Genomic DNA, 26,708 nt, shown 5'->3' with positions numbered 1-26,708 from the left:
TCAACACCACAGACTGCATTTGCTGCTATCCAACCACCTACTAGCACTAACTCTTCTGTCAGTCCATCGGCTCTGCACACTACAGGAACAGGAAATGTATGTATTCTCAAAGTGAACCAAACTCTTGCATGACATTACAGTTACACTTGTGAGGTGTACCACACATCAGGCAAGACTGTCATCTATGTGACTGCCCATACACATCAGCCACCTTAAATGTGTAAACAAATTCATTTCCTACTGCTATCAACAGCAATCCATAGAGATCAGTGGTAATTATCAAGCTGTACACACATCCATATTCATAAAAGACAAACATGTATCTAATGACCATCACAACACAAAACAACAAAAGTACAATGCGGGCGCTGCTATATAACCAAGATAACCTCCCACACTTTCATCAACACTCTGTGTACTGCCCTAGTCTCCTTCAATAATTTCTGGCAGAGAATAGCCAAACACAACATACATCAGTAAACATTGCACTTGAGTACCACTTGCATCCCTCTAGACAGAACAGCACTTCAATGGTCCACAAATGGTGTAGGGATTCACACTAGCACAACAGCTTACCCAATTCGAGGATGTTTTCCACTAGCTTCCAAACACTGTATACAATCCCTGAGCGAACACAGCCTAACTGGTGCGCACAGTCCCTCACAACCATCAGCCAAACTCTTACACAGCTGCACACCGTGTTTACAGACAAACACACCTTCAAACATTGTTTTCATTAGACTTACACCCCCTTAGGAGCTACTAAAAATTGCCACAGAGGTGGTATTTCACATCTCTATGGCGGGGTATTGGTAAAAGTTTTCAACTAGCAATAATCGCACCTCAGTTACACTTCATTGGTTACGATATTGCCACTGCGCAAAGGTAAACAACCTTGCACCTGGAGCTACTATTTATACCTGACGCCTGACGCAAGCACCTACGGGTACTCATATCACTTCTTATCTATCAGTATCTGCCAACACTGCACAAGTCGCCTGCTGCACACAAATACAGAAATACACTCGAAAACGTATGAAACACACAGTTCCCAGACGCTAACTGGTTGTTTTTCGCTCCTTCTGTCTAATCCTTCCTTGCCTAGCTACCTTCCGCCATCTTGGCGCTGTAAACTGCACAGTAGTTCTCCCACTGGCCGACAGGGGCGCTTCTGCGCGCTCGCTTCTCTTAGCCCCACACTGACAAAAGTCGTACTACCTCATCTAGTAAACACAGCTACCCCCACTACAATTTCGGATTCCATTTTTTTACTTTACGACTGCTGGCTAATATTGGACACCAAGCAAACTAACAACTTAATAAACTTCACATTCCTAAGCAATAGGGTGTGTCTTGTATTTCGCTCTTGTATGTAATTCTTCTCGTTTCTTGTGCAAAGACTGATGACTGTTCGCAGATGAAAACTTGGCCTAAGGGATTAGACACCTTGCAACCACAATGAAATGACATTTGCAAATTCGCTTAAGTCATTGAAATGTGTCTTCTCGCCAGTTAAGCACCCTCTTCAGTCAGTGCAATGCTTCATAATTATGGAAACCTATAATGTAGCATTAAACATACAAACTTCTTCCATATGGTGCCAAATACACCTGCAGAAAAATATAGTCTTGCGCTCATCTACCATTGATTATGTTCTCTCCCAAAGAAAAAAAATCATAAAAAACTATCTGGCTCCCTACCCTGCCTCATTGACCCAATCTTGCATATTGCGTGACAAGTGAAAATATGTGATTGTATGCTAAAAAGGAATCTTCAGTGCCAACCACCGATAACAGATACAAACAATACGAGACATTTTTCTATGGCACCCACCTTGTAATATAGTGGGCAGCTAATTCTGCCCACCTTACATACAGGGAACAGTCACACCCACAAATGGTGAGATGCAAAGAGAAAAGGTGCCATCAGAAGCAAACTGCCCTTGATCAGAAAAAATGTATGCCTTCTGCTAGAATTCTCACCAATGTCTATTATACCACTGCATTTTTTAATGCTTTCATTGGTTTATATTCAGTGACACGGTTACTAATCCTACCCCACAAGCCAACGAGAGACCTTTCTTTTCAGTAAACCACATGGTGTAACATACATTCTCATGGCAAAACGGACCATCATTAAGCACCAACTATTACACTGAGGCCTCTGTCACACATGCACAGCAAATCCACAGTCCAAGGAATACTATGACACACACACTAATTTCACTGATGGAAATGAAAACACCATGCCTTGAGTGGACCAATTCTGCACTGCATGAGAAACATGTTCTACCTGTTACTGAAACAAGTATGCTACATATGCAATCACAATACCTCACTCAACACCACAGACTGCATTTGCTGCTATCCAACCACCTACTAGCACTAACTCTTCTGTCAGTCCATCTGCTCTGCACACTACAGGAACAGGAAATGTATGTATTCTCAAAGTGAACCAAACTCTTGCATGACATTACAGTTACACTTGTGAGGTGTACCACACATCAGGCAAGACTGTCATCTATGTGACTGCCCATACACATCAGCCACCTTAAATGTGTAAACAAATTCATTTCCTACTGCTATCAACAGCAATCCATAGAGATCAGTGGTAATTATCAAGCTGTACACACATCCATATTCATAAAAGACAAACATGTATCTAATGACCATCACAACACAAAACAACAAAAGTACAATGCGGGCGCTGCTATATAACCAAGATAACCTCCCACACTTTCATCAACACTCTGTGTACTGCCCTAGTCTCCTTCAATAATTTCTGGCAGAGAATAGCCAAACACAACATACATCAGTAAACATTGCACTTGAGTACCACTTGCATCCCTCTAGACAGAACAGCACTTCAATGGTCCACAAATGGTGTAGGGATTCACACTAGCACAACAGCTTACCCAATTCGAGGATGTTTTCCACTAGCTTCCAAACACTGTATACAATCCCTGAGCGAACACAGCCTAACTGGTGCGCACAGTCCCTCACAACCATCAGCCAAACTCTTACACAGCTGCACACCGTGTTTACAGACAAACACACCTTCAAACATTGTTTTCATTAGACTTACACCCCCTTAGGAGCTACTAAAAATTGCCACAGAGGTGGTATTTCACATCTCTATGGCGGGGTGTTGGTAAAAGTTTTCAACTAGCAATAATCGCACCTCAGTTACACTTCATTGGTTACGATATTGCCACTGCGCAAAGGTAAACAACCTTGCACCTGGAGCTACTATTTATACCTGACGCCTGACGCAAGCACCTACGGGTACTCATATCACTTCTTATCTATCAGTATCTGCCAACACTGCACAAGTCGCCTGCTGCACACAAATACAGAAATACACTCGAAAACATATGAAACACACAGTTCCCAGACGCTAACTGTTTGTTTTTCGCTCCTGTCTAATCCTTCCTTGCCTAGCTACCTTCCGCCATCTTGGCGCTGTAAACTGCACAGTAGTTCTCCCACTGGCCGACAGGGGCGCTTCTGCGCGCTCGCTTCTCTTAGCCCCACACTGACAAAAGTCGTACTACCTCATCTAGTAAACACAGCTACCCCCACTACAATTTCGGATTCCATTTTTCTACTTTACGACTGCTGGCTAATATTGGACACCAAGCAAACTAACAACTTAATAAACTTCACATTCCTAAGCAATAGGGTGTGTCTTGTATTTCGCTCTTGTATGTAATTCTTCTCGTTTCTTGTGCAAAGACTGATGACTGTTCGCAGATGAAAACTTGGCCTAAGGGATTAGACACCTTGCAACCACAATGAAATGACATTTGCAAATTCGCTTAAGTCATTGAAATGTGTCTTCTCGCCAGTTAAGCACCCTCTTCAGTCAGTGCAATGCTTCATAATTATGGAAACCTATAATGTAGCATTAAACATACAAACTTCTTCCATATGGTGCCAAATACACCTGCAGAAAAATTTAGTCTTGCGCTCATCTACCATTGATTATGTTCTCTCCCAAAGAAAAAAAATCAAAAAACTATCTGGCTCCCTACCCTGCCTCATTGACCCAATCTTGCATATTGCGTGACAAGTGAAAATATGTGATTGTATGCTAAAAAGGAATCTTCAGTGCCAACCACCGATAACAGATACAAACAATACGAGACATTTTTCTATGGCACCCACCTTGTAATATAGTGGGCAGCTAATTCTGCCCACCTTACATACAGGGACAGTCACACCCACAAATGGTGAGATGCAAAGAGAAAAGGTGCCATCAGAAGCAAACTGCCCTTGATCAGAAAAAATGTATGCCTTCTGCTAGAATTCTCACCAATGTCTATTATACCACTGCATTTTTTAATGCTTTCATTGATTTATATTCAGTGACACGGTTACTAATCCTACCCCACAAGCCAACGAGAGACCTTTCTTTTCAGTACGCCACATGGTGTAACATACATTCTCATGGCAAAACGGACCATCATTAAGCACCAACTATTACACTGAAGCCTCTGTCACACATGCACAGCAAATCCAGTCCAAGAAATACTATGACACACACACTAATTTCACTGATGGAAATGAAAACACCATGCCTTGAGTGGACCAATTCTGCACTGCATGAGAAACATGTTCTACCTGTTACTGAAACAAGTATGCTACATATGCAATCACAATACCTCACTCAACACCACAGACTGCATTTGCTGCTATCCAACCACCTACTAGCACTAACTCTTCTGTCAGTCCATCTGCTCTGCACACTACAGGAACAGGAAATGTATGTATTCTCAAAGTGAACCAAACTCTTGCATGACATTACAGTTACACTTGTGAGGTGTACCACACATCAGGCAAGACTGTCATCTATGTGACTGCCCATACACATCAGCCACCTTAAATGTGTAAACAAATTCATTTCCTACTGCTATCAACAGCAATCCATAGAGATCAGTGGTAATTATCAAGCTGTACACACATCCATATTCATAAAAGACAAACATGTATCTAATGACCATCACAACACAAAACAACAAAAGTACAATGCGGGCGCTGCTATATAACCAAGATAACTTCCCACACTTTCATCAACACTCGGTGTACTGCCCTAGTCTCCTTCAATAATTTCTGGCAGAGAATAGCCAAACACAACATACATCAGTAAACATTGCACTTGAGTACCACTTGCATCCCTCTAGACAGAACAGCACTTCAATGGTCCACAAATGGTGTAGGGATTCACACTAGCACAACAGCTTACCCAATTCGAGGATGTTTTCCACTAGCTTCCAAACACTGTATACAATCCCTGAGCGAACACAGCCTAACTGGTGCGCACAGTCCCTCACAACCATCAGCCAAACTGTTACACAGCTGCACACCGTGTTTACAGACAAACACACCTTCAAACATTGTTTTCATTAGACTTACACCCCCTTAGGAGCTACTAAAAATTGCCACAGAGGTGGTATTTCACATCTCTATGGCGGGGTATTGGTAAAAGTTTTCAACTAGCAATAATCGCACCTCAGTTACACTTCATTGGTTACGATATTGCCACTGCGCAAAGGTAAACAACCTTGCACCTGGAGCTACTATTTATACCTGACGCCTGACGCAAGCACCTACGGGTACTCATATCACTTCTTATCTATCAGTATCTGCCAACACTGCACATGTCGCCTGCTGCACACAAATGCACTCGAAAACGTATGAAACACACAGTTCCCAGACGCTAACTGGTTGTTTTTCGCTCCTTCTGTCTAATCCTTCCTTGCCTAGCTACCTTCCGCCATCTTGGCGCTGTAAACTGCACAGTAGTTCTCCCACTGGCCGACAGGGGCGCTTCTGCGCGCTCGCTTCTCTTAGCCCCACACTGACAAAAGTCGTACTACCTCATCTAGTAAACACAGCTACCCCCACTACAATTTCGGATTCCATTTTTTTACTTTACGACTGCTGGCTAATATTGGACACCAAGCAAACTAACAACTTAATAAACTTCACATTCTTAAGCAATAGGGTGTGTCGTGTATTTCGCTCTTGTATGTAATTCTTCTCGTTTCTTGTGCAAAGACTGATGACTGTTCGCAGATGAAAACTTGGCTTAAGGGATTAGACACCTTGCAACCACAATGAAATGACATTTGCAAATTCGCTTAAGTCATTGAAATGTGTCTTCTCGTCAGTTAAGCACCCTCTTCAGTCAGTGCAATGCTTCATAATTATGGAAACCTATAATGTAGCATTAAACATACAAACTTCTTCCATATGGTGCCAAATACACCTGCAGAAAAATATAGTCTTGCGCTCATCTACCATTGATTATGTTCTCTCCCAAAGAAAAAAAATCATAAAAAACTATCTGGCTCCCTACCCTGCCTCATTGACCCAATCTTGCATATTGCGTGACAAGTGAAAATATGTGATTGTATGCTAAAAAGGAATCTTCAGTGCCAACCACCGATAACAGATACAAACAATACGAGACATTTTTCTATGGCACCCACCTTGTAATATAGTGGGCAGCTAATTCTGCCCACCTTACATACAGGGAACAGTCACACCCACAAATGGTGAGATGCAAAGAGAAAAGGTGCCATCAGAAGCAAACTGCCCTTGATCAGAAAAAATGTATGCCTTCTGCTAGAATTCTCACCAATGTCTATTATACCACTGCATTTTTTAATGCTTTCATTGGTTTATATTCAGTGACACGGTTACTAATCCTACCCCACAAGCCAACGAGAGACCTTTCTTTTCAGTACGCCACATGGTGTAACATACATTCTCATGGCAAAACGGACCATCATTAAGCACCAACTATTACACTGAAGCCTCTGTCACACATGCACAGCAAATCCACAATCCAAGGAATACTATGACACACACACTAATTTCACTGATGGAAATGAAAACACCATGCCTTGAGTGGACCAATTCTGCACTGCATGAGAAACATGCTCTACCTGTTACTGAAACAAGTATGCTACATATGCAATCACAATACCTCACTCAACACCACAGACTGCATTTGCTGCTATCCAACCACCTACTAGCACTAACTCTTCTGTCAGTCCATCGGCTCTGCACACTACAGGAACAGGAAATGTATGTATTCTCAAAGTGAACCAAACTCTTGCATGACATTACAGTTACACTTGTGAGGTGTACCACACATCAGGCAAGACTGTCATCTATGTGACTGCCCATACACATCAGCCACCTTAAATGTGTAAACAAATTCATTTCCTACTGCTATCAACAGCAATCCATAGAGATCAGTGGTAATTATCAAGCTGTACACACATCCATATTCATAAAAGACAAACATGTATCTAATGACCATCACAACACAAAACAACAAAAGTACAATGCGGGCGCTGCTATATAACCAAGATAACCTCCCACACTTTCATCAACACTCTGTGTACTGCCCTAGTCTCCTTCAATAATTTCTGGCAGAGAATAGCCAAACACAACATACATCAGTAAACATTGCACTTGAGTACCACTTGCATCCCTCTAGACAGAACAGCACTTCAATGGTCCACAAATGGTGTAGGGATTCACACTAGCACAACAGCTTACCCAATTCGAGGATGTTTTCCACTAGCTTCCAAACACTGTATACAATCCCTGAGCGAACACAGCCTAACTGGTGCGCACAGTCCCTCACAACCATCAGCCAAACTGTTACACAGCTGCACACCGTGTTTACAGACAAACACACCTTCAAACATTGTTTTCATTAGACTTACACCCCCTTAGGAGCTACTAAAAATTGCCACAGAGGTGGTATTTCACATCTCTATGGCGGGGTATTGGTAAAAGTTTTCAACTAGCAATAATCGCACCTCAGTTACACTTCATTGGTTACGATATTGCCACTGCGCAAAGGTAAACAACCTTGCACCTGGAGCTACTATTTATACCTGACGCCTGACGCAAGCACCTACGGGTACTCATATCACTTCTTATCTATCAGTATCTGCCAACACTGCACAAGTCGCCTGCTGCACACAAATACAGAAATACACTCGAAAACGTATGAAACACACAGTTCCCAGACGCTAACTGGTTGTTTTTCGCTCCTTCTGTCTAATCCTTCCTTGCCTAGCTACCTTCCGCCATCTTGGCGCTGTAAACTGCACAGTAGTTCTCCCACTGGCCGACAGGGGCGCTTCTGCGCGCTCGCTTCTCTTAGCCCCACACTGACAAAAGTCGTACTACCTCATCTAGTAAACACAGCTACCCCCACTACAATTTCGGATTCCATTTTTTTACTTTACGACTGCTGGCTAATATTGGACACCAAGCAAACTAACAACTTAATAAACTTCACATTCCTAAGCAATAGGGTGTGTCATGTATTTCGCTCTTGTATGTAATTCTTCTCGTTTCTTGTGCAAAGACTGATGACTGTTCGCAGATGAAAACTTGGCTTAAGGGATTATACACCTTGCAACCACAATGAAATGACATTTGCAAATTCGCTTAAGTCATTGAAATGTGTCTTCTCGCCAGTTAAGCACCCTCTTCAGTCAGTGCAATGCTTCATAATTATGGAAACCTATAATGTAGCATTAAACATACAAACTTCTTCCATATGGTGCCAAATACACCTGCAGAAAAATATAGTCTTGCGCTCATCTACCATTGATTATGTTCTCTCCCAAAGAAAAAAAATCATAAAAAACTATCTGGCTCCCTACCCTGCCTCATTGACCCAATCTTGCATATTGCGTGACAAGTGAAAATATGTGATTGTATGCTAAAAAGGAATCTTCAGTGCCAACCACCGATAACAGATACAAACAATACGAGACATTTTTCTATGGCACCCACCTTGTAATATAGTGGGCAGCTAATTCTGCCCACCTTACATACAGGGAACAGTCACACCCACAAATGGTGAGATGCAAAGAGAAAAGGTGCCATCAGAAGCAAACTGCCCTTGATCAGAAAAAATGTATGCCTTCTGCTAGAATTCTCACCAATGTCTATTATACCACTGCATTTTTTAATGCTTTCATTGGTTTATATTCAGTGACACGGTTACTAATCCTACCCCACAAGCCAACGAGAGACCTTTCTTTTCAGTAAACCACATGGTGTAACATACATTCTCATGGCAAAACGGACCATCATTAAGCACCAACTATTACACTGAGGCCTCTGTCACACATGCACAGCAAATCCACAGTCCAAGGAATACTATGACACACACACTAATTTCACTGATGGAAATGAAAACACCATGCCTTGAGTGGACCAATTCTGCACTGCATGAGAAACATGTTCTACCTGTTACTGAAACAAGTATGCTACATATGCAATCACAATACCTCACTCAACACCACAGACTGCATTTGCTGCTATCCAACCACCTACTAGCACTAACTCTTCTGTCAGTCCATCTGCTCTGCACACTACAGGAACAGGAAATGTATGTATTCTCAAAGTGAACCAAACTCTTGCATGACATTACAGTTACACTTGTGAGGTGTACCACACATCAGGCAAGACTGTCATCTATGTGACTGCCCATACACATCAGCCACCTTAAATGTGTAAACAAATTCATTTCCTACTGCTATCAACAGCAATCCATAGAGATCAGTGGTAATTATCAAGCTGTACACACATCCATATTCATAAAAGACAAACATGTATCTAATGACCATCACAACACAAAACAACAAAAGTACAATGCGGGCGCTGCTATATAACCAAGATAACCTCCCACACTTTCATCAACACTCTGTGTACTGCCCTAGTCTCCTTCAATAATTTCTGGCAGAGAATAGCCAAACACAACATACATCAGTAAACATTGCACTTGAGTACCACTTGCATCCCTCTAGACAGAACAGCACTTCAATGGTCCACAAATGGTGTAGGGATTCACACTAGCACAACAGCTTACCCAATTCGAGGATGTTTTCCACTAGCTTCCAAACACTGTATACAATCCCTGAGCGAACACAGCCTAACTGGTGCGCACAGTCCCTCACAACCATCAGCCAAACTCTTACACAGCTGCACACCGTGTTTACAGACAAACACACCTTCAAACATTGTTTTCATTAGACTTACACCCCCTTAGGAGCTACTAAAAATTGCCACAGAGGTGGTATTTCACATCTCTATGGCGGGGTGTTGGTAAAAGTTTTCAACTAGCAATAATCGCACCTCAGTTACACTTCATTGGTTACGATATTGCCACTGCGCAAAGGTAAACAACCTTGCACCTGGAGCTACTATTTATACCTGACGCCTGACGCAAGCACCTACGGGTACTCATATCACTTCTTATCTATCAGTATCTGCCAACACTGCACAAGTCGCCTGCTGCACACAAATACAGAAATACACTCGAAAACATATGAAACACACAGTTCCCAGACGCTAACTGTTTGTTTTTCGCTCCTTCTGTCTAATCCTTCCTTGCCTAGCTACCTTCCGCCATCTTGGCGCTGTAAACTGCACAGTAGTTCTCCCACTGGCCGACAGGGGCGCTTCTGCGCGCTCGCTTCTCTTAGCCCCACACTGACAAAAGTCGTACTACCTCATCTAGTAAACACAGCTACCCCCACTACAATTTCGGATTCCATTTTTCTACTTTACGACTGCTGGCTAATATTGGACACCAAGCAAACTAACAACTTAATAAACTTCACATTCCTAAGCAATAGGGTGTGTCTTGTATTTCGCTCTTGTATGTAATTCTTCTCGTTTCTTGTGCAAAGACTGATGACTGTTCGCAGATGAAAACTTGGCCTAAGGGATTAGACACCTTGCAACCACAATGAAATGACATTTGCAAATTCGCTTAAGTCATTGAAATGTGTCTTCTCGCCAGTTAAGCACCCTCTTCAGTCAGTGCAATGCTTCATAATTATGGAAACCTATAATGTAGCATTAAACATACAAACTTCTTCCATATGGTGCCAAATACACCTGCAGAAAAATTTAGTCTTGCGCTCATCTACCATTGATTATGTTCTCTCCCAAAGAAAAAAAATCAAAAAACTATCTGGCTCCCTACCCTGCCTCATTGACCCAATCTTGCATATTGCGTGACAAGTGAAAATATGTGATTGTATGCTAAAAAGGAATCTTCAGTGCCAACCACCGATAACAGATACAAACAATACGAGACATTTTTCTATGGCACCCACCTTGTAATATAGTGGGCAGCTAATTCTGCCCACCTTACATACAGGGACAGTCACACCCACAAATGGTGAGATGCAAAGAGAAAAGGTGCCATCAGAAGCAAACTGCCCTTGATCAGAAAAAATGTATGCCTTCTGCTAGAATTCTCACCAATGTCTATTATACCACTGCATTTTTTAATGCTTTCATTGATTTATATTCAGTGACACGGTTACTAATCCTACCCCACAAGCCAACGAGAGACCTTTCTTTTCAGTACGCCACATGGTGTAACATACATTCTCATGGCAAAACGGACCATCATTAAGCACCAACTATTACACTGAAGCCTCTGTCACACATGCACAGCAAATCCAGTCCAAGAAATACTATGACACACACACTAATTTCACTGATGGAAATGAAAACACCATGCCTTGAGTGGACCAATTCTGCACTGCATGAGAAACATGTTCTACCTGTTACTGAAACAAGTATGCTACATATGCAATCACAATACCTCACTCAACACCACAGACTGCATTTGCTGCTATCCAACCACCTACTAGCACTAACTCTTCTGTCAGTCCATCTGCTCTGCACACTACAGGAACAGGAAATGTATGTATTCTCAAAGTGAACCAAACTCTTGCATGACATTACAGTTACACTTGTGAGGTGTACCACACATCAGGCAAGACTGTCATCTATGTGACTGCCCATACACATCAGCCACCTTAAATGTGTAAACAAATTCATTTCCTACTGCTATCAACAGCAATCCATAGAGATCAGTGGTAATTATCAAGCTGTACACACATCCATATTCATAAAAGACAAACATGTATCTAATGACCATCACAACACAAAACAACAAAAGTACAATGCGGGCGCTGCTATATAACCAAGATAACTTCCCACACTTTCATCAACACTCGGTGTACTGCCCTAGTCTCCTTCAATAATTTCTGGCAGAGAATAGCCAAACACAACATACATCAGTAAACATTGCACTTGAGTACCACTTGCATCCCTCTAGACAGAACAGCACTTCAATGGTCCACAAATGGTGTAGGGATTCACACTAGCACAACAGCTTACCCAATTCGAGGATGTTTTCCACTAGCTTCCAAACACTGTATACAATCCCTGAGCGAACACAGCCTAACTGGTGCGCACAGTCCCTCACAACCATCAGCCAAACTCTTACACAGCTGCACACCGTGTTTACAGACAAACACACCTTCAAACATTGTTTTCATTAGACTTACACCCCCTTAGGAGCTACTAAAAATTGCCACAGAGGTGGTATTTCACATCTCTATGGCGGGGTATTGGTAAAAGTTTTCAACTAGCAATAATCGCACCTCAGTTACACTTCATTGGTTACGATATTGCCACTGCGCAAAGGTAAACAACCTTGCACCTGGAGCTACTATTTATACCTGACGCCTGACGCAAGCACCTACGGGTACTCATATCACTTCTTATCTATCAGTATCTGCCAACACTGCACAAGTCGCCTGCTGCACACAAATACAGAAATACACTCGAAAACATATGAAACACACAGTTCCCAGACGCTAACTGGTTGTTTTTCGCTCCTTCTGTCTAATCCTTCCTTGCCTAGCTACCTTCCGCCATCTTGGCGCTGTAAACTGCACAGTAGTTCTCCCACTGGCCGACAGGGGCGCTTCTGCGCGCTCGCTTCTCTTAGCCCCACACTGACAAAAGTCGTACTACCTCATCTAGTAAACACAGCTACCCCCACTACAATTTCGGATTCCATTTTTTTACTTTACGACTGCTGGCTAATATTGGACACCAAGCAAACTAACAACTTAATAAACTTCACATTCCTAAGCAATAGGGTGTGTCTTGTATTTCGCTCTTGTATGTAATTCTTCTCGTTTCTTGTGCAAAGACTGATGACTGTTCGCAGATGAAAACTTGGCCTAAGGGATTAGACACCTTGCAACCACAATGAAATGACATTTGCAAATTCGCTTAAGTCATTGAAATGTGTCTTCTCGCCAGTTAAGCACCCTCTTCAGTCAGTGCAATGCTTCATAATTATGGAAACCTATAATGTAGCATTAAACATACAAACTTCTTCCATATGGTGCCAAATACACCTGCAGAAAAATGTAGTCTTGCGCTCATCTACCATTGATTATGTTCTCTCCCAAAGAAAAAAAATCAAAAAACTATCTGGCTCCCTACCCTGCCTCATTGACCCAATCTTGCATATTGCGTGACAAGTGAAAATATGTGATTGTATGCTAAAAAGGAATCTTCAGTGCCAACCACCGATAACAGATACAAACAATACGAGACATTTTTCTATGGCACCCACCTTGTAATATAGTGGGCAGCTAATTCTGCCCACCTTACATACAGGGAACAGTCACACCCACAAATGGTGAGATGCAAAGAGAAAAGGTGCCATCAGAAGCAAACTGCCCTTGATCAGAAAAAATGTATGCCTTCTCCTAGAATTCTCACCCATGTCTATTATACCACTGCATTTTTTAATGCTTTCATTGATTTATATTCAGTGACACGGTTACTAATCCTACCCCACAAGCCAACGAGAGACCTTTCTTTTCAGTACGCCACATGGTGTAACATACATTCTCATGGCAAAACGGACCATCATTAAGCACCAACTATTACACTGAAGCCTCTGTCACACATGCACAGCAAATCCACAGTCCAAGGAATACTATGACACACACACTAATTTCACTGATGGAAATGAAAACACCATGCCTTGAGTGGACCAATTCTGCACTGCATGAGAAACATGTTCTACCTGTTACTGAAACAAGTATGCTACATATGCAATCACAATACCTCACTCAACACCACAGACTGCATTTGCTGCTATCCAACCACCTACTAGCACTAACTCTTCTGTCAGTCCATCTGCTCTGCACACTACAGGAACAGGAAATGTATGTATTCTCAAAGTGAACCAAACTCTTGCATGACATTACAGTTACACTTGTGAGGTGTACCACACATCAGGCAAGACTGTCATCTATGTGACTGCCCATACACATCAGCCACCTTAAATGTGTAAACAAATTCATTTCCTACTGCTATCAACAGCAATCCATAGAGATCAGTGGTAATTATCAAGCTGTACACACATCCATATTCATAAAAGACAAACATGTATCTAATGACCATCACAACACAAAACAACAAAAGTACAATGCGGGCGCTGCTATATAACCAAGATAACCTCCCACACTTTCATCAACACTCGGTGTACTGCCCTAGTCTCCTTCAATAATTTCTGGCAGAGAATAGCCAAACACAACATACATCAGTAAACATTGCACTTGAGTACCACTTGCATCCCTCTAGACAGAACAGCACTTCAATGGTCCACAAATGGTGTAGGCATTCACACTAGCACAACAGCTTACCCAATTCGAGGATGTTTTCCACTAGCTTCCAAACACTGTATACAATCCCTGAGCGAACACAGCCTAACTGGTGCGCACAGTCCCTCACAACCATCAGCCAAACTGTTACACAGCTGCACACCGTGTTTACAGACAAACACACCTTCAAACATTGTTTTCATTAGACTTACACCCCCTTAGGAGCTACTAAAAATTGCCACAGAGGTGGTATTTCACATCTCTATGGCGGGGTATTGGTAAAAGTTTTCAACTAGCAATAATCGCACCTCAGTTACACTTCATTGGTTACGATATTGCCACTGCGCAAAGGTAAACAACCTTGCACCTGGAGCTACTATTTATACCTGACGCCTGACGCAAGCACCTACGGGTACTCATATCACTTCTTATCTATCAGTATCTGCCAACACTGCACAAGTCGCCTGCTGCACACAAATACAGAAATACACTCGAAAACATATGAAACACACAGTTCCCAGACGCTAACTGGTTGTTTTTCGCTCCTTCTGTCTAATCCTTCCTTGCCTAGCTACCTTCCGCCATCTTGGCGCTGTAAACTGCACAGTAGTTCTCCCACTGGCCGACAGGGGCGCTTCTGCGCGCACGCTTCTCTTAGCACCACACTTACAAAATGTCGTACTACCTCATCTAGTAAACACAGCTACCCCCACTACAATTTCGGATTCCATTTTTTTACTTTACGACTACTGGCTAATATTGGACACCAAGCAAACTAACAACTTAATAAACTTCACATTCCTAAGCAATAGGGTGTGTCATGTATTTCGCTCTTGTATGTAATTCTTCTCATTCCTTGTGCAAAGACTGATGACTGTTCGCAGATGAAAACTTGGCCTAAGGGATTAGACACCTTGCAACCACAATGAAATGACATATGCAAATTCGCTTAAGTCATTGAAATGTGTCTTCTCGCCAGTTAAGCACCCTCTTCAGTCAGTGCAATGCTTCATAATTATGGAAACCTATAATGTAGCATTAAACATACAAACTTCTTCCATATGGTGCCAAATACACCTGCAGAAAAATATAGTCTTGCGCTCATCTACCATTGATTATGTTCTCTCCCAAAGAAAAAAAATCATAAAAAACTATCTGGCTCCCTACCCTGCCTCATTGACCCAATCTTGCATATTGCGTGACAAGTGAAAATATGTGATTGTATGCTAAAAAGGAATCTTCAGTGCCAACCACCGATAACAGATACAAACAATACGAGACATTTTTCTATGGCACCCACCTTGTAATATAGTGGGCAGCTAATTCTGCCCACCTTACATACAGGGAACAGTCACACCCACAAATGGTGAGATGCAAAGAGAAAAGGTGCCATCAGAAGCAAACTGCCCTTGATCAGAAAAAAATGTATGCCTTCTGCTAGAATTCTCACCAATGTCTATTATACCACTGCATTTTTTAATGCTTTCATTGGTTTATATTCAGTGACACGGTTACTAATCCTACCCCACAAGCCAACGAGAGACCTTTCTTTTCAGTAAACCACATGGTGTAACATACATTCTCATGGCAAAACGGACCATCATTAAGCACCAACTATTACACTGAAGCCTCTGTCGCACATGCACAGCAAATCCACAGTCCAAGGAATACTATGACACACACACTAATTTCACTGATGGAAATGAAAACACCATGCCTTGAGTGGACCAATTCTGCACTGCATGAGAAACATGTTCTACCTGTTACTGAAACAAGTATGCTACATATGCAATCACAATACCTCACTCAACACCACAGACTACATTTGCTGCTATCCAACCACCTACTAGCACTAACTCTTCTGTCAGTCCATCTGCTCTGCACACTACAGGAACAGGAAATGTATGTATTCTCAAAGTGAACCGAACTCTTGCATGACATTACAGTTACACTTGTGAGGTGTACCACACATCAGGCAAGACTGTCATCTATGTGACTGCCCATACACATCAGCCACCTTAAATGTGTAAACAAATTCATTTCCTACTGCTATCAACAGCAATCCATAGAGATCAGTGGTAATTATCAAGCTGTACACACATCCATATTCATAAAAGACAAACATGTATCTAATGACCATCACAACACAAAACAACAAAAGTACAATGCGGGCGCTGCTATATAACCAAGATAACCTCCCACACTTTCATCAACACTCGGTGTACTGCCCTAGTCTCCTTCAATAATTTCTGGCAGAGAATAGCCAAACACAACATACATCAGTAAACATTGCACTTGAGTACCACTTGCATCCCTCTAGACAGAACAGCACTTCAATGGTCCACAAATGGTGTAGGGATTCACACTAGCACAACAGCTTACCCAATTCGAGGATGTTTTCCACTAGCTTCCAAACACTGTATACAATCCCTGAGCGAACACAGCCTAACTGGTGCGCACAGTCCCTCACAACCATCAGCCAAACTCTTACACAGCTGCACACCGTGTTTACAGACAAACACACCTTCAAACATTGTTTTCATTAGACTTACACCCCCTTAGGAGCTACTAAAAATTGCCACAGAGGTGGTATTTCACATCTCTATGGCGGGGTATTGGTAAAAGTTTTCAACTAGCAATAATCGCACCTCAGTTACACTTCATTGGTTACGATATTGCCACTGCGCAAAGGTAAACAACCTTGCACCTGGAGCTACTATTTATACCTGACGCCTGACGCAAGCACCTACGGGTACTCATATCACTTCTTATCTATCAGTATCTGCCAACACTGCACAAGTCGCCTGCTGCACACAAATACAGAAATACACTCGAAAACATATGAAACACACAGTTCCCAGACGCTAACTGGTTGTTTTTCGCTCCTTCTGTCTAATCCTTCCTTGCCTAGCTACCTTCAGCCATCTTGGCGCTGTAAACTGCACAGTAGTTCTCCCACTGGCTGACAGGGGCGCTTCTGCGCGCTCGCTTCTCTTAGCCCCACACTGACAAAAGTCGTACTACCTCACCTAGTAAACACAGCTACCCCCACTACAATTTCGGATTCCATTTTTTTACTTTACGACTGCTGGCTAATATTGGACACCAAGCAAACTAACAACTTAATAAACTTCACATTCCTAAGCAATAGGGTGTGTCGTGTATTTCGCTCTTGTATGTAATTCTTCTCGTTTCTTGTGCAAAGACTGATGACTGTTCGCAGATGAAAACTTGGCCTAAGGGATTAGACACCTTGCAACCACAATGAAATGACATTTGCAAATTCGCTTAAGTCATTGAAATGTGTCTTCTCGCCAGTTAAGCACCCTCTTCAGTCAGTGCAATGCTTCATAATTATGGAAACCTATAATGTAGCATTAAACATACAAACTTCTTCCATATGGTGCCAAATACACCTGCAGAAAAATATAGTCTTGCGCTCATCTACCATTGATTATGTTCTCTCCCAAAGAAAAAAAATCATAAAAAACTATCTGGCTCCCTACCCTGCCTCATTGACCCAATCTTGCATATTGCGTGACAAGTGAAAATATGTGATTGTATGCTAAAAAGGAATCTTCAGTGCCAACCACCGATAACAGATACAAACAATACGAGACATTTTTCTATGGCACCCACCTTGTAATATAGTGGGCAGCTAATTCTGCCCACCTTACATACAGGGAACAGTCACACCCACAAATGGTGAGATGCAAAGAGAAAAGGTGCCATCAGAAGCAAACTGCCCTTGACCAGAAAAAATGTATGCCTTCTGCTAGAATTCTCACCAATGTCTATTATACCACTGCATTTTTTAATGCTTTCATTGGTTTATATTCAGTGACACGGTTACTAATCCTACCCCACAAGCCAACGAGAGACCTTTCTTTTCAGTACGCCACATGGTGTAACATACATTCTCATGGCAAAACGGACCATCATTAAGCACCAACTATTACACTGAAGCCTCTGTCACACATGCACAGCAAATCCACAGTCCAAGGAATACTATGACACACACACTAATTTCACTGATGGAAATGAAAACACCATGCCTTGAGTGGACCAATTCTGCACTGCATGAGAAACATGCTCTACCTGTTACTGAAACAAGTATGCTACATATGCAATCACAATACCTCACTCAACACCACAGACTGCATTTGCTGCTATCCAACCACCTACTAGCACTAACTCTTCTGTCAGTCCATCTGCTCTGCACACTACAGGAACAGGAAATGTATGTATTCTCAAAGTGAACCAAACTCTTGCATGACATTACAGTTACACTTGTGAGGTGTACCACACATCAGGCAAGACTGTCATCTATGTGACTGCCCATACACATCAGCCACCTTAAATGTGTAAACAAATTCATTTCCTACTGCTATCAACAGCAATCCATAGAGATCAGTGGTAATTATCAAGCTGTACACACATCCATATTCATAAAAGACAAACATGTATCTAATGACCATCACAACACAAAACAACAAAAGTACAATGCGGGCGCTGCTATATAACCAAGATAACCTCCCACACTTTCATCAACACTCGGTGTACTGCCCTAGTCTCCTTCAATAATTTCTGGCAGAGAATAGCCAAACACAACATACATCAGTAAACATTGCACTTGAGTACCACTTGCATCCCTCTAGACAGAACAGCACTTCAATGGTCCACAAATGGTGTAGGGATTCACACTAGCACAACAGCTTACCCAATTCGAGGATGTTTTCCACTAGCTTCCAAACACTGTATACAATCCCTGAGCGAACACAGCCTAACTGGTGCGCACAGTCCCTCACAACCATCAGCCAAACTGTTACACAGCTGCACACCGTGTTTACAGACAAACACACCTTCAAACATTGTTTTCATTAGACTTACACCCCCTTAGGAGCTACTAAAAATTGCCACAGAGGTGGTATTTCACATCTCTATGGCGGGGTATTGGTAAAAGTTTTCAACTAGCAATAATCGCACCTCAGTTACACTTCATTGGTTACGATATTGCCACTGCGCAAAGGTAAACAACCTTGCACCTGGAGCTACTATTTATACCTGACGCCTGACGCAAGCACCTACGGGTACTCATATCACTTCTTATCTATCAGTATCTGCCAACACTGCACAAGTCGCCTGCTGCACACAAATACAGAAATACACTCGAAAACATATGAAACACACAGTTCCCAGACGCTAACTGGTTGTTTTTCGCTCCTTCTGTCTAATCCTTCCTTGCCTAGCTACCTTCCGCCATCTTGGCGCTGTAAACTGCACAGTAGTTCTCCCACTGGCCGACAGGGGCGCTTCTGCGCGCTCGCTTCTCTTAGCCCCACACTGACAAAAGTCGTACTACCTCATCTAGTAAACACAGCTACCCCCACTACAATTTCGGATTCCATTTTTTTACTTTACGACTGCTGGCTAATATTGGACACCAAGCAAACTAACAACTTAATAAACTTCACATTCCTAAGCAATAGGGTGTGTCTTGTATTTCGCTCTTGTATGTAATTCTTCTCGTTTCTTGTGCAAAGACTGATGACTGTTCGCAGATGAAAACTTGGCCTAAGGGATTAGACACCTTGCAACCACAATGAAATGACATTTGCAAATTCGCTTAAGTCATTGAAATGTGTCTTCTCGCCAGTTAAGCACCCTCTTCAGTCAGTGCAATGCTTCATAATTATGGAAACCTATAATGTAGCATTAAACATACAAACTTCTTCCATATGGTGCCAAATACACCTGCAGAAAAATATAGTCTTGCGCTCATCTACCATTGATTATGTTCTCTCCCAAAGAAAAAAATCATAAAACTATCTGGCTCCCTACCCTGCCTCATTGACCCAATCTTGCATATTGCGTGACAAGTGAAAATATGTGATTGTATGCTAAAAAGGAATCTTCAGTGCCAACCACCGATAACAGATACAAACAATACGAGACATTTTTCTATGGCACCCACCTTGTAATATAGTGGGCAGCTAATTCTGCCCACCTTACATACAGGGAACAGTCACACCCACAAATGGTGAGATGCAAAGAGAAAAGGTGCCATCAGAAGCAAACTGCCCTTGACCAGAAAAAATGTATGCCTTCTGCTAGAATTCTCACCAATGTCTATTATACCACTGCATTTTTTAATGCTTTCATTGGTTTATATTCAGTGACACGGTTACTAATCCTACCCCACAAGCCAACGAGAGACCTTTCTTTTCAGTACGCCACATGGTGTAACATACATTCTCATGGCAAAACGGACCATCATTAAGCACCAACTATTACACTGAAGCCTCTGTCACACATGCACAGCAAATCCACAGTCCAAGGAATACTATGACACACACACTAATTTCACTGATGGAAATGAAAACACCATGCCTTGAGTGGACCAATTCTGCACTGCATGAGAAACATGCTCTACCTGTTACTGAAACAAGTATGCTACATATGCAATCACAATACCTCACTCAACACCACAGACTGCATTTGCTGCTATCCAACCACCTACTAGCACTAACTCTTCTGTCAGTCCATCTGCTCTGCACACTACAGGAACAGGAAATGTATGTATTCTCAAAGTGAACCAAACTCTTGCATGACATTACAGTTACACTTGTGAGGTGTACCACACATCAGGCAAGACTGTCATCTATGTGACTGCCCATACACATCAGCCACCTTAAATGTGTAAACAAATTCATTTCCTACTGCTATCAACAGCAATCCATAGAGATCAGTGGTAATTATCAAGCTGTACACACATCCATATTCATAAAAGACAAACATGTATCTAATGACCATCACAACACAAAACAACAAAAGTACAATGCGGGCGCTGCTATATAACCAAGATAACCTCCCACACTTTCATCAACACTCGGTGTACTGCCCTAGTCTCCTTCAATAATTTCTGGCAGAGAATAGCCAAACACAACATACATCAGTAAACATTGCACTTGAGTACCACTTGCATCCCTCTAGACAGAACAGCACTTCAATGGTCCACAAATGGTGTAGGGATTCACACTAGCACAACAGCTTACCCAATTCGAGGATGTTTTCCACTAGCTTCCAAACACTGTATACAATCCCTGAGCGAACACAGCCTAACTGGTGCGCACAGTCCCTCACAACCATCAGCCAAACTCTTACACAGCTGCACACCGTGTTTACAGACAAACACACCTTCAAACATTGTTTTCATTAGACTTACACCCCCTTAGGAGCTACTAAAAATTGCCACAGAGGTGGTATTTCACATCTCTATGGCGGGGTATTGGTAAAAGTTTTCAACTAGCAATAATCGCACCTCAGTTACACTTCATTGGTTACGATATTGCCACTGCGCAAAGGTAAACAACCTTGCACCTGGAGCTACTATTTATACCTGACGCCTGACGCAAGCACCTACGGGTACTCATATCACTTCTTATCTATCAGTATCTGCCAACACTGCACAAGTCGCCTGCTGCACACAAATACAGAAATACACTCGAAAACATATGAAACACACAGTTCCCAGACGCTAACTGGTTGTTTTTCGCTCCTTCTGTCTAATCCTTCCTTGCCTAGCTACCTTCAGCCATCTTGGCGCTGTAAACTGCACAGTAGTTCTCCCACTGGCTGACAGGGGCGCTTCTGCGCGCTCGCTTCTCTTAGCCCCACACTGACAAAAGTCGTACTACCTCACCTAGTAAACACAGCTACCCCCACTACAATTTCGGATTCCATTTTTTTACTTTACGACTGCTGGCTAATATTGGACACCAAGCAAACTAACAACTTAATAAACTTCACATTCCTAAGCAATAGGGTGTGTCGTGTATTTCGCTCTTGTATGTAATTCTTCTCGTTTCTTGTGCAAAGACTGATGACTGTTCGCAGATGAAAACTTGGCCTAAGGGATTAGACACCTTGCAACCACAATGAAATGACATTTGCAAATTCGCTTAAGTCATTGAAATGTGTCTTCTCGCCAGTTAAGCACCCTCTTCAGTCAGTGCAATGCTTCATAATTATGGAAACCTATAATGTAGCATTAAACATACAAACTTCTTCCATATGGTGCCAAATACACCTGCAGAAAAATATAGTCTTGCGCTCATCTACCATTGATTATGTTCTCTCCCAAAGAAAAAAAATCATAAAAAACTATCTGGCTCCCTACCCTGCCTCATTGACCCAATCTTGCATATTGCGTGACAAGTGAAAATATGTGATTGTATGCTAAAAAGGAATCTTCAGTGCCAACCACCGATAACAGATACAAACAATACGAGACATTTTTCTATGGCACCCACCTTGTAATATAGTGGGCAGCTAATTCTGCCCACCTTACATACAGGGAACAGTCACACCCACAAATGGTGAGATGCAAAGAGAAAAGGTGCCATCAGAAGCAAACTGCCCTTGACCAGAAAAAATGTATGCCTTCTGCTAGAATTCTCACCAATGTCTATTATACCACTGCATTTTTTAATGCTTTCATTGGTTTATATTCAGTGACACGGTTACTAATCCTACCCCACAAGCCAACGAGAGACCTTTCTTTTCAGTACGCCACATGGTGTAACATACATTCTCATGGCAAAACGGACCATCATTAAGCACCAACTATTACACTGAAGCCTCTGTCACACATGCACAGCAAATCCACAGTCCAAGGAATACTATGACACACACACTAATTTCACTGATGGAAATGAAAACACCATGCCTTGAGTGGACCAATTCTGCACTGCATGAGAAACATGTTCTACCTGTTACTGAAACAAGTATGCTACATATGCAATCACAATACCTCACTCAACACCACAGACTGCATTTGCTGCTATCCAACCACCTACTAGCACTAACTCTTCTGTCAGTCCATCTGCTCTGCACACTACAGGAACAGGAAATGTATGTATTCTCAAAGTGAACCAAACTCTTGCATGACATTACAGTTACACTTGTGAGGTGTACCACACATCAGGCAAGACTGTCATCTATGTGACTGCCCATACACATCAGCCACCTTAAATGTGTAAACAAATTCATTTCCTACTGCTATCAACAGCAATCCATAGAGATCAGTGGTAATTATCAAGCTGTACACACATCCATATTCATAAAAGACAAACATGTATCTAATGACCATCACAACACAAAACAACAAAAGTACAATGCGGGCGCTGCTATATAACCAAGATAACCTCCCACACTTTCATCAACACTCGGTGTACTGCCCTAGTCTCCTTCAATAATTTCTGGCAGAGAATAGCCAAACACAACATACATCAGTAAACATTGCACTTGAGTACCACTTGCATCCCTCTAGACAGAACAGCACTTCAATGGTCCACAAATGGTGTAGGGATTCACACTAGCACAACAGCTTACCCAATTCGAGGATGTTTTCCACTAGCTTCCAAACACTGTATACAATCCCTGAGCGAACACAGCCTAACTGGTGCGCACAGTCCCTCACAACCATCAGCCAAACTGTTACACAGCTGCACACCGTGTTTACAGACAAACACACCTTCAAACATTGTTTTCATTAGACTTACACCCCCTTAGGAGCTACTAAAAATTGCCACAGAGGTGGTATTTCACATCTCTATGGCGGGGTATTGGTAAAAGTTTTCAACTAGCAATAATCGCACCTCAGTTACACTTCATTGGTTACGATATTGCCACTGCGCAAAGGTAAACAACCTTGCACCTGGAGCTACTATTTATACCTGACGCCTGACGCAAGCACCTACGGGTACTCATATCACTTCTTATCTATCAGTATCTGCCAACACTGCACAAGTCGCCTGCTGCACACAAATACAGAAATACACTCGAAAACATATGAAACACACAGTTCCCAGACGCTAACTGGTTGTTTTTCGCTCCTTCTGTCTAATCCTTCCTTGCCTAGCTACCTTCCGCCATCTTGGCGCTGTAAACTGCACAGTAGTTCTCCCACTGGCCGACAGGGGCGCTTCTGCGCGCTCGCTTCTCTTAGCCCCACACTGACAAAAGTCGTACTACCTCATCTAGTAAACACAGCTACCCCCACTACAATTTCGGATTCCATTTTTTTACTTTACGACTGCTGGCTAATATTGGACACCAAGCAAACTAACAACTTAATAAACTTCACATTCCTAAGCAATAGGGTGTGTCTTGTATTTCGCTCTTGTATGTAATTCTTCTCGTTTCTTGTGCAAAGACTGATGACTGTTCGCAGATGAAAACTTGGCCTAAGGGATTAGACACCTTGCAACCACAATGAAATGACATTTGCAAATTCGCTTAAGTCATTGAAATGTGTCTTCTCGCCAGTTAAGCACCCTCTTCAGTCAGTGCAATGCTTCATAATTATGGAAACCTATAATGTAGCATTAAACATACAAACTTCTTCCATATGGTGCCAAATACACCTGCAGAAAAATATAGTCTTGCGCTCATCTACCATTGATTATGTTCTCTCCCAAAGAAAAAAATCATAAAACTATCTGGCTCCCTACCCTGCCTCATTGACCCAATCTTGCATATTGCGTGACAAGTGAAAATATGTGATTGTATGCTAAAAAGGAATCTTCAGTGCCAACCACCGATAACAGATACAAACAATACGAGACATTTTTCTATGGCACCCACCTTGTAATATAGTGGGCAGCTAATTCTGCCCACCTTACATACAGGGAACAGTCACACCCACAAATGGTGAGATGCAAAGAGAAAAGGTGCCATCAGAAGCAAACTGCCCTTGACCAGAAAAAATGTATGCCTTCTGCTAGAATTCTCACCAATGTCTATTATACCACTGCATTTTTTAATGCTTTCATTGGTTTATATTCAGTGACACGGTTACTAATCCTACCCCACAAGCCAACGAGAGACCTTTCTTTTCAGTACGCCACATGGTGTAACATACATTCTCATGGCAAAACGGACCATCATTAAGCACCAACTATTACACTGAAGCCTCTGTCACACATGCACAGCAAATCCACAGTCCAAGGAATACTATGACACACACACTAATTTCACTGATGGAAATGAAAACACCATGCCTTGAGTGGACCAATTCTGCACTGCATGAGAAACATGCTCTACCTGTTACTGAAACAAGTATGCTACATATGCAATCACAATACCTCACTCAACACCACAGACTGCATTTGCTGCTATCCAACCACCTACTAGCACTAACTCTTCTGTCAGTCCATCTGCTCTGCACACTACAGGAACAGGAAATGTATGTATTCTCAAAGTGAACCAAACTCTTGCATGACATTACAGTTACACTTGTGAGGTGTACCACACATCAGGCAAGACTGTCATCTATGTGACTGCCCATACACATCAGCCACCTTAAATGTGTAAACAAATTCATTTCCTACTGCTATCAACAGCAATCCATAGAGATCAGTGGTAATTATCAAGCTGTACACACATCCATATTCATAAAAGACAAACATGTATCTAATGACCATCACAACACAAAACAACAAAAGTACAATGCGGGCGCTGCTATATAACCAAGATAACCTCCCACACTTTCATCAACACTCGGTGTACTGCCCTAGTCTCCTTCAATAATTTCTGGCAGAGAATAGCCAAACACAACATACATCAGTAAACATTGCACTTGAGTACCACTTGCATCCCTCTAGACAGAACAGCACTTCAATGGTCCACAAATGGTGTAGGGATTCACACTAGCACAACAGCTTACCCAATTCGAGGATGTTTTCCACTAGCTTCCAAACACTGTATACAATCCCTGAGCGAACACAGCCTAACTGGTGCGCACAGTCCCTCACAACCATCAGCCAAACTGTTACACAGCTGCACACCGTGTTTACAGACAAACACACCTTCAAACATTGTTTTCATTAGACTTACACCCCCTTAGGAGCTACTAAAAATTGCCACAGAGATGGTATTTCACATCTCTATGGCGGGGTATTGGTAAAAGTTTTCAACTAGCAATAATCGCACCTCAGTTACACTTCATTGGTTACGATATTGCCACTGCGCAAAGGTAAACAACCTTGCACCTGGAGCTACTATTTATACCTGACGCCTGACGCAAGCACCTACGGGTACTCATATCACTTCTTATCTATCAGTATCTGCCTACACTGCACAAGTCGCCTGCTGCACACAAATACAG

General features: G+C 42.2%; 1 protein-coding gene and 12 non-coding genes across 14 annotated transcripts in view; all 13 read right to left on the bottom strand.

The window, feature by feature from the left end:
* Positions 1-26,708, bottom strand: part of LOC126291900 (uncharacterized) — a 388,268-nt gene that overhangs the window by 149,758 nt on the left and 211,802 nt on the right. The gene's annotated exons all lie outside the window — the stretch shown is intronic.
* LOC126292471 (U4 spliceosomal RNA) lies at positions 748-887 on the bottom strand. Its single transcript, XR_007552206.1, has one exon. It is a non-coding gene; the product is annotated as a U4 spliceosomal RNA (small nuclear RNA).
* Positions 3,086-3,225, bottom strand: LOC126292475 (U4 spliceosomal RNA). Its single transcript, XR_007552210.1, has one exon. It is a non-coding gene; the product is annotated as a U4 spliceosomal RNA (small nuclear RNA).
* LOC126292470 (U4 spliceosomal RNA) lies at positions 5,416-5,555 on the bottom strand. Its single transcript, XR_007552205.1, has one exon. It is a non-coding gene; the product is annotated as a U4 spliceosomal RNA (small nuclear RNA).
* On the bottom strand, positions 7,746-7,885 carry LOC126292469 (U4 spliceosomal RNA). The gene has a single exon (XR_007552203.1). It is a non-coding gene; the product is annotated as a U4 spliceosomal RNA (small nuclear RNA).
* On the bottom strand, positions 10,084-10,223 carry LOC126292474 (U4 spliceosomal RNA). The gene has a single exon (XR_007552209.1). It is a non-coding gene; the product is annotated as a U4 spliceosomal RNA (small nuclear RNA).
* Positions 12,417-12,556, bottom strand: LOC126292468 (U4 spliceosomal RNA). The gene has a single exon (XR_007552202.1). It is a non-coding gene; the product is annotated as a U4 spliceosomal RNA (small nuclear RNA).
* LOC126292467 (U4 spliceosomal RNA) lies at positions 14,753-14,892 on the bottom strand. The gene has a single exon (XR_007552201.1). It is a non-coding gene; the product is annotated as a U4 spliceosomal RNA (small nuclear RNA).
* LOC126292466 (U4 spliceosomal RNA) lies at positions 17,093-17,232 on the bottom strand. Its single transcript, XR_007552200.1, has one exon. It is a non-coding gene; the product is annotated as a U4 spliceosomal RNA (small nuclear RNA).
* Positions 19,431-19,570, bottom strand: LOC126292464 (U4 spliceosomal RNA). Its single transcript, XR_007552199.1, has one exon. It is a non-coding gene; the product is annotated as a U4 spliceosomal RNA (small nuclear RNA).
* LOC126292463 (U4 spliceosomal RNA) lies at positions 21,766-21,905 on the bottom strand. The gene has a single exon (XR_007552198.1). It is a non-coding gene; the product is annotated as a U4 spliceosomal RNA (small nuclear RNA).
* Positions 24,104-24,243, bottom strand: LOC126292462 (U4 spliceosomal RNA). Its single transcript, XR_007552197.1, has one exon. It is a non-coding gene; the product is annotated as a U4 spliceosomal RNA (small nuclear RNA).
* Positions 26,439-26,578, bottom strand: LOC126292431 (U4 spliceosomal RNA). The gene has a single exon (XR_007552167.1). It is a non-coding gene; the product is annotated as a U4 spliceosomal RNA (small nuclear RNA).

This window comes from Schistocerca gregaria, chromosome 9, assembly GCF_023897955.1.
Source record: "Schistocerca gregaria isolate iqSchGreg1 chromosome 9, iqSchGreg1.2, whole genome shotgun sequence".
NCBI classification, from domain to species: domain Eukaryota; kingdom Metazoa; phylum Arthropoda; class Insecta; order Orthoptera; family Acrididae; genus Schistocerca; species Schistocerca gregaria.
The sequence above is the reverse complement of the archived record's forward strand: the minus strand, read 5'-3'. Positions and strand labels throughout refer to the sequence as shown.